This window comes from Myxocyprinus asiaticus, chromosome 6, assembly GCF_019703515.2.
Source record: "Myxocyprinus asiaticus isolate MX2 ecotype Aquarium Trade chromosome 6, UBuf_Myxa_2, whole genome shotgun sequence".
Lineage (NCBI taxonomy): Eukaryota > Metazoa > Chordata > Actinopteri > Cypriniformes > Catostomidae > Myxocyprinus > Myxocyprinus asiaticus.
The window spans coordinates 40,628,829-40,646,473 of NC_059349.1; the positions used below are offsets into that span (position 1 = coordinate 40,628,829).

General features: G+C 39.1%; 1 protein-coding gene across 4 annotated transcripts in view; it reads right to left on the bottom strand.

Annotated features, from left to right (window-relative positions):
* The window catches only part of spsb4a (splA/ryanodine receptor domain and SOCS box containing 4a), a 122,804-nt gene extending 105,377 nt beyond the window's left edge, over positions 1-17,427 (bottom strand). For 2 of the 4 annotated variants that reach the window (XM_051700288.1, XM_051700286.1), the window contains exons 1-2: positions 17,273-17,427; positions 7,117-7,155 (exon numbers count right to left, since the gene is read on the bottom strand). The gene's annotated coding sequence lies outside the window, so the exon portion shown is untranslated. The remainder of the gene's footprint in view (positions 1-7,116; positions 7,156-17,272) is intronic. The other 2 variants (XM_051700291.1, XM_051700285.1) reach the window with 1 other exon arrangement.
* Positions 17,428-17,645: the final 218 nt, after the last annotated feature.

Below are 17,645 nucleotides of genomic sequence, written 5' to 3' on the forward strand. Positions count from 1 at the left end.
GCAAAGGTACTTCTTGAGAAAGCAAGACTCACTGCTGAATTGGGCACTTTAACTCTTCAGAAGGAGGCAGCTGCAGCCATAGTGCAAGCAGAGATATTGAAGGCAGCTGAGGAACAGAAAAATATCGGACAACAAAAGCACTTAATCATCGTTAAAGGAAGAGAGCGCACAACATACAAGTGATTGTTATGCAGCAAGCAGAGTTACAAAACATTTCACACTGTGATGGCCGTGTACCTGTTAAGCAAGAGGAAAGCCTAATCACATGGGGCACATTACTTGAATCATCACCACCTTCATCCTCAAGAAAAGGTTAAACTGCCTGAACATTGCCTTGTCTGAAGACCACCTTGTCTGATTCCTATTTTTCGCCTTTCTAAGTAAGTACTAACACCCCTGAGATTTATAATGAACATTGGTCACACACACAAACAGGCGCTCATACCATGAATCAACCCTATACTCCATCAATACACTGCTGGCGTTGATCCAAATAAAAGCCCTCCTAAAATTCTTAGCACGCCGTGAACTGGTGACTACAGGGCTCAGTCAATTCGACGACAGACCGGAAAGTTTCAGAGCATTGTAGTCTTCATTCCTAAATGCCATCAGAGGTCTTTATCTCAGCTAGTGAGGAGTTGGATCACTTAACCAAGTGGCTAGGCAAGGAATCATGCAATTACGTTAACAGAATATGCCTGATGCATGTTAACAACCCTTGAGTAGCCCTCAAAGCATGGGAAAGGCTGATTGAGTGTTATGCTTCAACTGAGGTTATCGAGGATACTCTCTTCAAGAAGTTGGACATGTTCACCAAAATTTCCAATAATGACTCCATAAGAATTAGTAAACTGGAAGATCTCCTCATGGAAATTTTATCTGCAAACGAAGATGGATACTTGCCTGGGTTGGCCTTTCTGGACACTGCTCTTTGTATCAGTCCTATCATAGCAAAGCTTTCATACACTCTTCAAGAGAAATGGGTAAACCAGGGCTCCAGGTTCAAAGCAGAACACAAAGGCCTCTTTCCCCCTTTCTCATTCTTTGTAGAGTTTATTTGCTATGAGACACGAATCTGAATTTACCCTAGTTTCTTGATTTTCTAGCTGCAGCGATGCTCCTTCTAAAGAAAGACCAATTCCAGGAATGGCGAGAATTCCATTGTTAGTTCGCAAAACCGATGTTTCCAGTGACACTGACCACAACACAAACTTCTCCCAAAAGACAGTAGGACATCCAAAAGAACTGTCCAATACACAATAGACCTCACTCTTTAAAGAAATGCCATGTCTTCAGAGCTAAATCTATCAAAGAGAGAAAAGCCTTCCTCTGCGAGAATGGAATATGCTATAAGTGTTGCATATCTACTACACATTTAGCCAAGGACTGTAAAGTAGCCGTCACCTGCAGCGAATGTGAGAGCAATCGGCATGCTACTGCCATGCATCCTAGCCCACCTCCCCAAATGCCCCAAACTACCGCTATTCAAGTGGACTGCAGAGAAGGTGATGACAATGCTTTGCCAACATCCACAGTGATGTCGCAGCACAGAGATCTGTGGTAAAGGGCAGCCAGCGAAATAATGCACTAAGATATGTTTAGTGCGCATGTTCCCTCGGGTTGACATGGTTGTCAAAATGTATGCTGTGCTCTGATCAGAACAATCACTCATTGGCAAAGTCTGATTTCTTTAAACTATTTGAGGTAGAGTGATTCTACCCCTTATTCACTTCAAACATGTGATGGAGTTGTCAACATGTCTGTCAGGAAGGCTGAAGGCTTCCTGATCCAACCAGCTGTGGGAGGGGTTTCCTTTGCTCTACCACCACTCATCAAGTGCAATCAAATACTTGCCAACAGATGTGAAATACCTACTCCAAACTTATCTCTGAATCACACTAACCTGAAATCACCCCCAAGCTACATTCCCAAGCTCAACCCCAATGTCCAGATCCTTCTCTTACTAGGGAGAGACATTATTAGAGTGCATAAAGTCAGACAAAAAATTAATGGCCCGCCTGATGCTCCCTTCAGTTAAAAGTTAGACTTGGGCTGGGTTGTAGTCGGAGAGGTGTGCTTGGGGAACGCCCATATACCGAGTGTCAGCACCTTCAAGACCACTGTACTAGAAAATGGTTGCACCACTTTCCTTTCGCCCTGCACCAGCTTCATAGACCTGAAAGAGAAAGCTCTTCACAGCGGGGAGCCTCAATTGCACGCATGGAGCATGTAAAAACAGCATGTATAAGAGCTCAGAATGCAATCTTGGTTGCAATGTGTTCCAGAGAACTGAGACTGACAACGATCTTGTTCCATTAATTGAAGATTATGGATTCTGATGTCTACAAGGATGAGGAAAACAGGTGGGTTGCACTGTTCCTTTTCAGAGTGCCAAAACAACTACTTCCGAACAACCAGGAGCAAGCTCTTAATCTGTTTCATTCTCTGCAACGCACTCTTAATAAGAAACCAGAGATGAAAAAACAGTTTGTCTCTTTCATGGAAACGATCCTGGAAAATGACCATGCAGAACCCACACCACCACCATTGATGGATGGAGTGGATTGTTGGATCCTGCCAATCTTTGGAGTCTCCCACCCAAAACAGCCTGATCAAATCAGTGTTTTTTAACTTCAGTGCACAACAGCATGGCATTTCACTCAATGTCTTAATGGGCCCAGATCTGAATAAAAGCTTGTTGGGAGTTCTCCTCTGTTTCTGTAAGGAATTAGTAGCTATCACAGCTGACACTGAACAAATGTTTTATTGTTTCAAAGTAAGAGAGGACCATCGCAACTTTCCTAGATTCTTCTGGTTCAGAGACAATGACCCGACAAAGGATGTCATTGAGTACCGAATTAAAGTACACGTGTTTGGCAGTAGCCCTTCACCTGCTGTTGCCATCTATGGGCTAAGGAGAGCTGCTAAAGAGGGTAAAAAGGAGCATGGCTCCGAAGCTCTGTAATTTGTGGAAAGGCACTTTTACGTGGACGATTGGCTTGTGTCCTTGCCTACTGACAATCAGGCCATCAGTCTCCAGAGGACACGAGCATCTTTAGCTGAGTCAAATCTTTGCTTGCACAAGATTGCTTCAAATAGCCCAGCTGTTATCCAAGCCTTTCCTCCAGAGGAACATGCTAAAGGCATAAAGAATCTGGATCTTAATGGGGAAATCCCACCTGTGCAGTGCAGTCTTGGGTTGTGTTGTGAGATAGCAGATGACACCTTTACCTACGACATGCCATCTGTCAACAAGCTATTTGCAAAACATGGGGTGTTGTCCACTAGGGATGTACCCGAAGCCAAATACCTTATTCGGAAAGGCATGAATAATGATTTAAACGAATAACAGATTCATTCCGAACAATATGAAATGTCTATATTAATGTATCACACGATTCATGCGTGATTCTCATGTATTTATTTATAGTCTAAACCTGAGCACGATGTTAAATTCCTGACCTAAAGTGATTTTAACGTCGGAGCTTGTCTAGCCATCTGTTAAAATTGACCACATTTATATCCACATCAGCGATTTAAGGTAATTAACTGGTTAAGACTTTATTCCAAAAAAAAAAATTTAAAATGCTCCATAAAGGTTTAAATGCTCCAAATAGTATTCATCTATTAGGAATATTCCTCCTTATGTAAAATGAAGAAACTAAAACCTGCTCCATATTTTTCTAAATTTGCTAAATTTGAGAATGTTAAGTGTTCTTGAGCTCTGAAAAGGCGCTGAATAAATTTAACATTTATTATTATTATTTAACTAAATAATGATGTCCTATCATAAAAAGTCCCGTAAATCTATCAGAAATTTCACCTGTTTGCAGGCAATATTGATTTTAGTTTGAATTTGTATTCATTATTCACTGCAAAATTTGTGCTTGTCATTTCACATTTTTCTTGATACCTCTTGCCTCCAGAATAATGTTATATAGGCACAGACAAACGAAAATTCTGTTTCATGCAGATATTAATATCGAAATACTAGGAGAAACCACAACATATTCCAATGTTAATGTAGCCTAAAAATCCAGCTTCATCTGGTAAGAAAAAAAAATAATAAAATATATATTTTTAAAATAATAATTGTATAATAATAATTTATTATTTATTATTATTATTATTGTTATTATTATTATTATTATTAATAATAATAATATTTTAGGCTATTATTATGAAAAGGCATATACAAGGCATATTTTATTAATAGAAACTATAAATGTAAGAGTAACATTTAAAAATGGGCGTTTAATTTAGTTTTGACGCACTTCCGGTTTAAGCCCATACCCAGTTCTGTCCGAATACAGAGACTGATACAGAATTTTAATCAGATACAGATACAAATACAGAGAATGGCTTCGCTTCACACCACTACTATACACTGTGAACAGCCTTTTCAACCCACTCTGAATGCTCTCTCCGGTCACCATACAGGATAGGGCTCTACTACGAGAGCTCTCCAGTTACACCTTCCACTGGGATACTCCACTTCCTGAGGAAAAATGAGTAGAGTTGGAAGTCTGGCGAGATTCCCTCCAGGACTTAAAGCAGCTGCACATTCCTCGAACCTATACCTCAGTGTCCCTCTCTAAAGCCAAGCTTTTAGAACTATGCATTTTCTCGGATGCCTCCACTAAGTCGATCAGTGCTGTGGCTTACCTCAGAGCCATTGATGATGATGGAAACGGTAATGTTGGATTTGTCTTGGGTAAAGCCAAATTAGCTCCACAACACAAGCCTTCTGGGTCCTGTACTTGACAAAGGGCTTATCAGAATTGGAGGAGGACTCAAAAATGATCCATTAAACTTGATTGAAAAGAATCCCTTGGTTCTACCCAAACACAACCAAATCTCCACATTGTAAGTGTGTCACTACCACAAGCAAGTGAAACATCAAGGCTGTCATTTCACAGAGGGAGCCCTGAGGAGTGCTGGCCTCTGGATCATCGGGGGGGGGGGAGACTGATCAACTCTGTCTTACACAACTGTGTCACCCTGCCATAAGCTCCGTGGGAAAATGGAGAAAATTTTTTTGATGGACCTGCCTCCTGAATGCTCCTTAAAGTGTAAATCCCCCATTCACTAATGTGGGGTTAAATGTCTTTGGGCCTTGGACAGTCACAGCAAGACACACTAGAGGTGGGCATGCTGAGAGCAAGCATTGGGCTATCTTGTTTACTTGTATGAGCACGAGAGCGGTGCATATCAAGGTCATCAAATTGATGGATGCTTCCAGCTGCATCAATGCTCTGAGGCAATTTTTCACCATAAGAGGACCCGCAAAGCAACTAAGGTCTGATTGTGGCACAAACATTGTGGGGGCAAGCAAAGAGCTTGAACTGAACAAGCTACAACGGGAAGACAGGATTCTCGGTTACTTAAGTGAGCAGGGCTGTTCCTGGGAGTTTAACACCTCATTCTTCACACATGGGATGTTCCTGGGAACAAATGATTGGAGTGGCTTACAGAATCCTTATATGATTATGGTAGACATTTCTGCCATCATTAACAGCTCCACCTACACCAGGGGAGTTTGGAAACATGGATCTTCTCAGTCAGTGGAGACAGGTACAGGCCCTTGCCACCAAGTTCTGGCTCTGATGGAAAAAAGTAGGTTGGAGTACCTACCAACACTATAGTCGCAAAAAATGGAACGAGAAACGCCGCAGCTTACAAGAAGGTGATGTTGTTCTATTGAAGGACAGTCAAGCTTCCTGCAATGCACGGCCTATGGCAGTGGTCACTTCTGTCATTCCTAGTCAGGATTGGACTGTACGTAAAGTTACCATAAGAACCACAGTTCAAGGTACCCCAAAGACATTCACAAGACCTGTTACAGAGGTTGTTGTTCTTTTACCTCAAAAGAACTGAAGGGTCATGCTAAGTTATAAAAAAAATGGGTAGTGGTGTCATTAACACCAAGTGGGGAGTGTGCTGCCCTTTGGACATTTATTCTTTAGTGCAAAAAAAACATCTAGCGTTTAAGTTAGGTATTGCAGCTTTTCATCCAGGAAATAGATTTATGTTTGAGAGTAGAAGCACACTAGAGAAGGCAATTCAGCTGTGCTAAAATCTTCTGTCTTCACCTTGATTTGTCCCTTTGCAAGCATTGCCGTTAAGTGATTTTATTTCAGTCATGTGATTATAATATTTGTATCGAATTCATGTCAATTTGAAGCTGATAATACTCATTTATTTATTTTATTTATTTATCCCCTTTTCTCCCAATTTGGAATGCCCAATTCCCACTACTTAGTAGGTCCTTGTGGTGGTGCAGATTCTCCCCTCAATCTGGGTGGTGGATGACAAGTCTCAATTGCCTCCGTTTCTGAGACGTCAATCTGCACATCTTATCATGTGACTCGTTGTGCATGACACCGGAGACTCCGCAAGTGGTGGCTCATGCTACTCTCCGGTGTCATGCACAACTTACCACGCACCCTATTGAGAGCGAAAACCACTAATCGCGACCACGAGGAGGTTACCCCATGTGACTCTGCCCTCCCTAGCAACCGGGCTAATTTGGTTGCTTGGGAGACCTGGCTGGAGTCACTCAGCAGAAGCTGTTAATACTCTAAGCTTCTATTGTGAACTATTTGAGTACAGCGACGATATTTTTCATTGTAATTTGAGTTTACTTGTATTCAAGTCAATTCAGTCAGATTTATCCAGTCATCTCTGATGATTCATTAGTCTTTTTACTAAAAAGAGCAGACTAGTCTCAGACTAGAGTCATTCATTCAGGGATTAGACACAACTAATAGCACTGTAGTTGTTGCTTCACTAAAAAGAACCAGCTAAAAAGTGTCCTTTATTTGGGAATCAGACTACAATGGTCGCTCTTTTTTTCTCACAGTGTAGATTCAAAAGAAACAGCTCAGAGTCATTTGTTGCCTGTCAGTGCCTGCCCACCTTTTCAGCCATCTGGGCTCAATGTATTTTTCTCATTATTTTTTCCATAAGCTTTTCACAGAATCTTTCATAAGAGTTCTAAGCAATGAACCATCCAACCAGCTCTGAGGTGAATCACAATATTACATACAGTGATTTGAAGCAAAAAAGTATTTGAAAATTGGACAAAAAAATAAAGGTACAAGACTGTGTACTTACCGTCTTTCATGGGGGTACAAACTACAGTCCCATGAAGCACTGCGAATGACAGAGTAAAAAACAATGGAAATATATAAAACTATTGATTTTAAGTTGTTGATTATAAGTAGACGCAATATATTGCAAGTTTACTGCAAAATATTCAGATATATACAATTACAAATGTAGTTTGAAAGTGTAGGGAGACTGACTCGATTGCATCATTCACAGTGTGATATGGAAGTGGAAGCTTGCTGCTGGACTTGTTTGGTGGGCTTTGTTGGCCATGATTCTCTGATTGGTGGATCTTTCTCTGCTAGACCATGGGTAGTTTATTTGTTCACCAGGAAATCCACTATTAAACATGATTTTTAAAGAATGACGTTGAAATGACATGGAATGATGGCTTCAACAAAGGCATATACCATCGATGTACAACCTCAGAGTTTATGGTAGGTCTAAATGTTTATAAATCAAAGTTATCATTGAAATTCAATTCGTCTATATAAAAAATGTATGTGATTTTTACTTCCGAAACCAGGCTGTTGTGCTCTATTGGACTACACCGGTCGTGCTTTGTGTCTCCTGCTATAGATTCAGCAGCATTGCTGATGGTAGTGCAGGAAACACTGACTGGGTCTTTTAGTCTTGGTTTTGGTCCACATGTTCCAGAACTGTTAACGGAAACTAAACGGAAAATCTTTCAGTTCCGGTATTATAATGGCATCACTAGAGAATTTGAGTTTGTGGTGGTGGGTAATTCCGGATGGCATGAACATTCCTGAACATGGTCTTCATATTCAGGGCTCGACATTAAGTAGCCTGATTAAAATCTTAATAATGAATGTAGCTCAATAGCACGGGATTGCGGGGATTGAGCACAATTTTAAACTTTCCTGCATGTTTCACTTTCAAAATGCAGGGAATTCCCTCTATCGTGTCGCCCTCTCTCCCGCTCGCCTTCATTCGTGGTGCAGTGTTCAGCAGCTTGTGAGTGTGAGCAGTGGGGAAGTGCATATTTACTGAACTTTAGGTATAAACCTGTTTATTGGACATGCGAATGGTGTTGTACCCTGTCTCTTTATAAGTGAGCGATGCGATAAAACAATTGCTCCTGTTTATAATCAACAAAGCTGTCTTCATCGCAAGCGCACAACGTTGGAGAGATCTTATTGTCTCGTCACATCGTGGCGCTCCCTCATAGTACAGCAAGAAAGGCAGAAATTGAAAAAATGCTTTGTGTAATTATACCACCTGTAGAGTGAAGAAAAACGCTTTAACAGACTTATGCACCCGTAACATCTCTCATCTTTCCAGAGCTCCAGCTAATGTATGTATTCTCTGCCATGTGAATCAGTCAGTTTTAATAAGTATATAACAATATACATAATAATAATATTTATAGTATAACATAATAAATTACACACAATGAAAACTTATTTAATATGCATATCTGTTTTGAATATGCAACATAACTGATTTAGCAGCTAGGTTCTCTCAGGAATTTATCTATTAACATTTTCAATGCATTTTGTTAAAATTAAACAGCCATTTTTAATGCAACTGGTGAGAATTAATTTTTACTCTCAAAAAGATGAGTTACCTAAAAATGAAAAATTGGTAACACTTTACACAAAGGTTCCATTTGTTAACGTTAACTACATCAGTTAACATGAACTAACAATAAACACCACATTTATATAAATTTATTAATCTTGGTTAATGTTAATTCCAACATACAGTATACATTAAAATAAAAAGTTGTATATGTTAACATTAGTTCATGCACTATGAACTAACAATGAACAATTGCTTGTTTGTTTAGTTACTAACATTAAGATTGATAAATGCTGTAAAATATTGTTCATTGTTAGTTCATGATAGCTAATGCATTATCTAATGTTAATGAATGGAACCTTATTGTAAAGTGTTACCAAAAATTCTGTCATCATTACTCACCTTTATGTTGTTCCAAACCTGTCTGACTTTGTCTTCCATGGAACTCAAAAGGAGATGTTAGGGAGAATTTTAGTTTCAGTCTCAATTCATTTTTATTTTAAGGGGAAAAAAAGATGCAGTGTCAGTAAATAGTGATTGTGACAAACATTCTGCTAAAAATCTAATTTTGTGTTCCCCAGAAGAGAGAAATTCTTGAGGCTTGAGGGTGAGTAATGATTTACCGTCTTTCTGCACCGTGTTCTTAATCCCTATTAGGTGTAAATTATGATGATGTAGGCTTTTTTTTTTTTTTTTTTTTTTTGTCCTTTCTTTTGATTTAGTCTCCGGACAAGTAACTTTTTTTACTCGGACAAGTGAATGACCAATTTACTTGTCCGAAGGACAAGCACATGACAATGCTTAATGTCAAGCCCTGATATTGCTTCTAGATTTAAAGATAACAGAGTATATTGATGAGCAGTGGGAAACCAGTTCAGGGCCATTTTGTTTAAACACCTGTGACCTTGACTGTTGACCTACAGAGCCCCCCTATGGACAAACTGGAAAGTTTCACTTTCATAAGCTCACACAGACATTGATAGAAAGAAACAAGCACCCGCCACTCTCACTGTGAAATTCAGCAGCCAAATAGAAATGTTACCCTTATTTGTAGCTTGGCGGTTATTAATTTCAGACCCTGATTTAAAGCATAAAAAAAAAAAAACTTTGATTGGATTTCAAACCACACGTGGATGTGATTTGAATCAGGTTGGGGGAATCGGGGGGTTGTTCAGACTACAAAAAGCTTAATGGATTTGACACCAAAAAATATCAGATTTTTGCTGTTCATCTGAACATAGCCTATGAAATGGCCCCGCAGAATGTTATGGCTTAATTTGAATATATTTGACCTTGATATCAAACAAAATACAAGAATACTGTGTTTTTGTAAATGGGAAGGGAATGTGGAAGCAGGAAATAAGCAAAAGACAAACAATTCATACACATGCAAGGGTTAATCAAAACAAACCCTCATTCAAAATATCACACCAAAAATTAAGACAGGAAAAATGGATCTTGTTTCCATCATGACCCTAAAACCTTAGTGCAAATATATATATTTTATGTTTCCATGACAACTATGAAGTGATGGCATGGAAAGATAGTATCACCAAGCATGCCGGGAATGGCTTCCATGATGTGGAAATAGAGGTGAGCGAGAGAGACAGAGAGAAAAGTATGGGGAAGAAAAGTAGGACAAATAAGAGCTAGGTATAATAAGTGCTCTACCAACATCTCATGTCGACCCACAATGGCAGCAGGCCTGTCAGTTCACTGCTAAATTTCCCAGGGGGCTTTGAAACAGCGCTCGGCACTTCCAGGCCCCTGGTGTCTGGAGCATGATGTTATGTGTCGTCTGCTCTACCTGAATTTACCAATGACAAGTACTGTGTAAACTAGGGCACAGGGTACGGTCAGTAGCAAAGGGTGAGCTGATGACTCCCCTGTTAGTAAGAGTGCAATAAAAATACAGATTTTGTGACCGTTTGATAGCTGTGTTTCTAACCTCTTGTCTCCTCATTCTTAGTGTTTCCTATTTTGTTGTGCATGTTGTATTTCAGAGGTGTCAAACTGAAATTTAATTTTCCCAACAGTGAGGGCTAGTTAACTTTGCATATGCACATCGGTAGTTGTAAAAAAAAAAAAAAAAAACACCAAATCTATAGGGTTCATTACACTGGGCAAGTAAAGTTTTGAATGCCGTAAAATATCATTCAGAAAATGTGCACAGAATACAGGAATGTCTCCTGAAATTGACTTGTGATGACAATAGCAACATTTTGGCATCTCGCAACTGTAAACAAGAAACATGGGTGCTAGGGCTGCACAATTAATCGATAAAGCAATCTAAATTACAATTACAGCTGCTGCGATTAACTACGTGTGAAAACTGACGATTCCAGTATTCTATTTCAGCCTACTCCTGTTGCATCAAAGGTTTCTATTTACAATGTGTTTTTGCAGCAGAGTATTCTAACCAATCCCAGATATGTCCGTTGAGCAATGAACGGCAATAGTAAATCGGAGATGCTTAAATCAGCATCTATTCTTATCAATAATGACAATTGATCATAATGTGCAAGATTTAAACAGTCTGATGCTCATATACTTGCTCTTTAAGCTTCATTTCTGTTCGTGGTTTTTTGTTAAAAAACATGACTCAACACAGCTTCTTTTATAATGCAATTGCAAGCATTCGTGAGAGTGCAGAACTCTGTGCTGAGTGTCAATGCTTGAGCTGAACTGCAGGGCTCAAACAGTGTAAACTTGCAGTAAATGAAAGCTTCAGTAATTGTATTGGGAGTTAATTATGTTTATTAGTTTTGTTTTGCTACTAAGTGGGCCAATGTGAAGTTGATTTACTGATGAAGGTTATAAAACAGCAGAAAAGTAATTCAGCTCAAAAGTTCTCCACTTATTTTGGATGTGTAGCCAACATAAAGAATGTGGCATGAACGGGGCCTGGGTAGCTCAGCGAGTATTGACGCTGACTACCACCCCTGGAGTCAAATCCAGGGCGTGCTGAGTGACGCCAGCCAGTTCTCCTAAGCAACCAAATTGGCCCGGTTGCTAGGGAGTGTAGAGTCACATGGGGTAACCTCCTTGGGTTAGGGGTTCTCACTCTCAATGGGGCGTGTGGTAATTTGTGCGTGGATCTCAGAGAGTAGCATGAGCCTCCCGTGCTGTGAGTCTCCGGTGTCATGCAAAGCGAGCCACGTGATAAGATGCGTGGATTGACTGTCTCAGAAGTGGAGGGAACTGAGACTTGTCCTCCGCCACCCGGATTGACGTAACCGCGCCACCGAGGACCTACTAAGTATTGGGAATTGGGCATTCCAAATTGGGAGAAAAGGGGGATAAAAAAAGAAAAAGAATATGGCATGGCGTTGAACAAAAATAAAATGTAAATTCTCGATGTAATTAATCAACAATAATTGACCCTTTGCTAAATCCCGTTTTAAAAGCATTTCTGACCAATCCTGTCTTGGCAACTGTTGCCGGGTCACCATCATTCTGACACGTGTTTGCTATTTTCCAACGAGAGACTACAGGAGTAATGTATGTTTGAGTAGTTTAAGTTGGATTTAATCAAAATGATCTAAAAAATTTAAATACACAATGTGGCCATGCCATTTTTAATAGTGACACAAGGTACCTAGAAAAACACTGCGTGTATCATCTCTATCTTTAAAATTTGTTTTTAAAATTTAAATGTCAAGCAGAGCATACTATAATTAAACTGTGTCAGCCCTCATTCCCAAATGAGCATGCTCCAAGGTCAATTAAAGCTAATAACTTTTAATTAATTTATGTATTGTTTCAGGTCTTAGTAAAGGGAATGGTAAATAAAGAGTTGACGGCATCATAGTGTGTTTTGAGACATTATGAGCAGTTCTGTTCACTTACAGTTAATGTTATCAGGTGTGTAATCACTATCAAATGACGCTTTTCTCTTTTCAAATGACTGTGATTAATAGTTTTTCTTTTTTCTGATTCTCTGCAGTTTTCAATCAAATTACTGTGTAATTTAACCATTTCTTTTACAAAAAACATCAGATAAATATGCCTTTCAATGTCACTCTTCATGCCTGCCCACTAAAGAATATTATCCATTCCGTTTATTAGAATATTTTGCCAATTATTGCAATTACAACATCTATGGAAAAAAAAATTACAATCACGATTTTGTCAATTGTGCAGAACTACTGGATGCTAGCTAGCACTTAAACCCATCTGGTGTTATCTGTATTTTATGTTTATTTTTTATTTTTTATTTATTTTTATTTTTTTTAAGCGTGTTCTCTCTTGGCTATAATATATGGGTTAGCACTACATCAGAGGGCTGGTGGGAGAAACTACAGTGAAGAAATTATGCAGTGAAAGTGAATAGTGACTAAGGCTGTCAGTCCCTAGCATTCCACCATATGTATTCCATAGGAGAAAGTAAGTCACACGGGTTTGAAACAACATAAAGGAGAGTAAATAATGAAAATTTTATTTTTGGATGAACTATCCATTTAAGCACTCCAAAGAGTAGGAGACAACCGTATTTAGCTGCATTGTGTACGTGGCCATATTGGAATGTCTCATATAACGCCTTCTGTAATGGAAATTTTATTTATTGCCATAGAGCTCCGAATACCTGACCATAATAGCCAAGATCACAAATGACATATGAACTAGCAGGGTGGCTAGCAGAGAACCATTAAAAGCTTTTGAAGACCATTTTCCAGGTCAGGTTGTTTTACCACATCTTCTGCAGGTGAAAAGTACTTGATGAGGGTGATACAGCAATGGATAGCTTTATAAAAGCCTTACAATCTTCCCTTGAGATGGTGGATAATACTGGATCTGAGGCTTGTACTTGCCTACTACTAGCATACCATAGCATAACCTTGATTTGAACTACAGTGAAAACTATTGTAAGAAAAAAATGTCTCTTTTTTTTTTTTTAATGAGCACCTGAGTTACTCATAGGGATATAAATTCTTAACATAGCATACATTAATTCAGTGACTGAAAGTGACAGGAAATGTTTCTATGTGAGGGAAAAGACATGAAATCCTTCTCTCTCATTTCAATGGCTTTCATACTCTCTTCTTGATATCTCTCTTTCTCTCTACCTCCTCTCATTCTCTTTTACTTTCTTGATCTTCACACAAACTGACTGCTATCTTCTCTCTTCTCTCTCTTCCCTGAAGCACAGTAGCATGTTGTTAAAGGTGACCCATCCTGAAATCAATAGGTGCAGCCTGAATTAGTCAGAGACCTATGAGGTGGAATGTAAGCCGAGTTTCAGCAAAGCTATCAGTGCAAAAGAAAGCCGTTCTCTTATCTTCTTTTGAGTATGGGAAACCACTGGATGATGTCATTAAAAAAAAGTTTATGGCTTGGAGTTTAAATTAATACACATTTTTGATATGCAACAGTCAATGTGTATCAAGTTTGAATTGAGCGCAACTGTCTGGTTCTGTAGGTAAAAGTCCCATTCATTTCTTCCATAGACTAATAGATTTCCAACGCTAAATTATAAACCTTTAAAGACAGACTTACCATGAGATCCGAGGTTGTTCATCAATGGTATATGCTTCTGTTGAAGCCTTTTGCTGTGTTATTTCAACTTCATTGTTTAAAAACAGTTTTTAATAGCGGATATACCGTTGAACAACTACATCAGGGGTCGGCAACCTATGGCACGTGGAGGGGTAATCATTGGCATGCCAGCCACGGCGAGAGAGGAGTAGACTCTTTTATTTATATAAATTCTGCACCGGCATTCCAATCTACATCTTAATGTAATATTTTCTCATGATCATGCAGCGTGTTTTCATGAGCTGAATGGAAGGCTAAACAAAATGTTAAAATGTGACGAGACTGCAATATACCCAACAGACTCATGCGGCACGTGCAAGCCATTTGCACATCACAAGCCGGCAGCGCTTCACTTTCCGTTATTTGCGTGAGTAAACGTGCCCGCTTTGGTCAGGCTGCGTGGATGACAGCCTAAATTCCATGTTTCATTTGTTTCTTTTTGCTTTCAGAACAACATATCATGTAATAAGGAAAACACCATTAATAATCCTTGAGATTTTGCATACAGGTACAGCCTCCTTAAACCATAGTCACACACCCAAAATGACATTAAACAATTAAAAGAGAAAACATAAACCCACATCATGGGGTTCAAAATTTTTTTTTTTTTTTTGTCTTTTCAAAATATAAATTGAACCTGTAAATAAAGTTTTAGGATTTTGCAGGTGCGATTAACCAAAAAGGGCTAAATAGTTGATTGGCTTGTGATGCGCGAATGGCTTGCACACGCAGCGCGAGTCTCCTCACACTTTAATAGTGTTTAGCCTCCCATTCAGCTGATGAAAATACGCTGCCGATCATGAGGAAGGATTACATCAAGATGTAGATTGGAATGCAGGTATGAAAAACTTCATATAAGTAAAATAGACTGCTCCTCTCTTGCTGTTGCTTATAACATGCTAGTAATTATCCCTCTGCGTGATTTTGAAAAATGTATGACATAATATAAGAAATATTTAAGATTCCACACAATTTCGTGATCAGTAATCAAATAAGCAAATTTGTGACATTAACTGTGTTAACTCATTTTGTACAAAAGAACAGGTTTTCTTTCATTAAATCCTTTCACATGCAGGATCATGATTATATCATAATCATTGGGTTTTGCACAAATTTTTCACTCAAACCATTATGCTGATAATATCATTTGTAATGAAAAATAAACAAATTATGCAAAATAGAAATATTTGTGAACTCAAAATGTGGAAAATCACATCCATGTGCTTGTGTGTTTTTTTTTTTGTTTGTTTGTTTTTTTGTTGTTGTTTTTTTGGAGGGGGGGGTGGGTGGGTGAGTGTTGGCACAGCCATTGACCAGGAACATAAAAAATGGCACATCATGTCAAAAAGGTTGCCGACTCCTGAACTACATTATCCATGGCCCAGAAGAGAAAGCTTCACCAATCAGAGAACTGTGGCCAACAAAGCCCACGAAATAACACCGGAAGTGACCGCCCTCTTCCATGAGGCACTCTGAATGAAGTAAACGAGTCGATCTCCCTGCACTCTCAAAATACTTATTATTTGTGTATACTGGAATATTTAGCATTAAACGTAAACCACATTGTTTCTATACTTGCAGTATAATCAACAACTTAAAATCAATAGTTTTACATATTCCCAAAGTTTTATATTCGATTACATAATTCACAGTACTTTATGGGATTGTAGTCTGTGCCCCCATGAAAGACAGTAAGTACTAAGACTTGTACCTTTGTCTTTTTGTTGGACTTTCAAATACTTTTTTGCTTTAAAACAAAGTCTGTACTGTTGCGATTCACCTTTAAGATGGGTGGTTTGGTTCATGCTTTACAACAAGGATTTTATGAAAAGTCTATGGAATAAATGAATGGGAAAAATACTTCCGGGACCAAAGACGGCTGAAAAAGTGGGCGTGCACTGTTGCGCTCTATAACAAATTTACCAAAGAGACCACAAAATATAAAACGGCATTAACCATAAAAATCACATAGATGGAGAAATGGATAGATAGAAAGCAAAACAGACAGACCGATAGATCTTTGATATTATTAAATAAAATACAGCTAGCTAGCTACATAGATCTTTCATTTTATTAGAGTGAGCCAGACAGACTTTGATGTGTGTCTATTGAGCGTGTTACCGTAGACTTTGTCAGTTCGAACCAGTCTGGCCATTCTCTGACCTCTCTCATCAACAATGCATTTCCATCTGCAGAACTGCCCCTCACTGTATGTTGTGTTTTTTTTTTTTGGGCACTAGCCCATCTGGCACCAACAATCATGCCACAGTCCAAATCACTGTTCACATTTTTTCCCATTCTGATGGTTGATGTGAACATTAACTGAGGCTCCTGAACCGTATCTGCACTGCACTGCTGCCACACGATTGGCTGATTAGATAATCACATGGATGATTGTTGGTGCCAGACAGGCTGGTTTGAGTATTTCTGTAACTGCTGATCTCTGGGATTTTCACACACAACAGTCTTTAGAATTTACTCCAAATGGTGCCAAAAACAAAAAAACATCCAGTGAGCGTCAATTCTGAGGAAGGAAATGCATTGTTGATGAGAGAGGTAAACAGAGAATGACCAGGCTGGTTCGAACTAACAAGTCTACAGTAACTCCGATAACTGCTCTGTATAATTGTGGTGAAAAGAATGGGTTGGCGCTGTTTTGGCAACACGAGGGAGACCTACACAATATTAGGCAGGTGGTTTTAATGTTGTGGCTGATCGGTGTATGTTCCAGAGATGAGAAGCGGACGTTTGTACATTGTTCTGAAGAACATGGTTCATTTAATTTCAAGCGATAGTAAATGCCCATATTCTCTTTGTTGCACTCGCTCAATTTCTCACCGTTTTCTCTAAATGAGTAGACACTGTAATCCTATTTGGCCTCACAGAAACAAAAGTGAAACACTGAGGAGTCAGATTTACCCCAGCCATGTATAAGTGTGTACCCAAATTTACCCTCAGTACCAAATATCTAAGCAAGACCCAGTTTACTGGGACAAAGAAGAAGATTCGGCTGAAATCCAGTCGAAAGTGATCATCGCTAACAGTCTTGTGAAAGGGCCCTTCATGAAAAAAAGTATTTTCTTACTTTTGTTTGGAATGACCCTTCGAGCGGTGTCCCTTTCCAGCAATGCCCTTCAAGGGCACAACAATGCCGTTTGGAATTCACCCGAAACCTTCAGATATCTACATCCATGCAGCGCACAGCCAGTCTGGCGTAGGCATGCAGGGCTTTTACCTAGTTTTGTTCTCCCGAACGTGAAGAGAAATGAATGAATAAATAAACGAATTGAAGGGGGTTGTGCTCTGTTAGGTGAACTCTGCTCAGAGCATTGTTAATGATTAATGCTCCTCTTAAGGGATGCTGTTTCCTGTGTGTGTTATCACTTCAATGCTGTATACATGTGACCCAAATGCAATTACACAGCAAAACAAACTCAAATGCACACAAAACACGCATT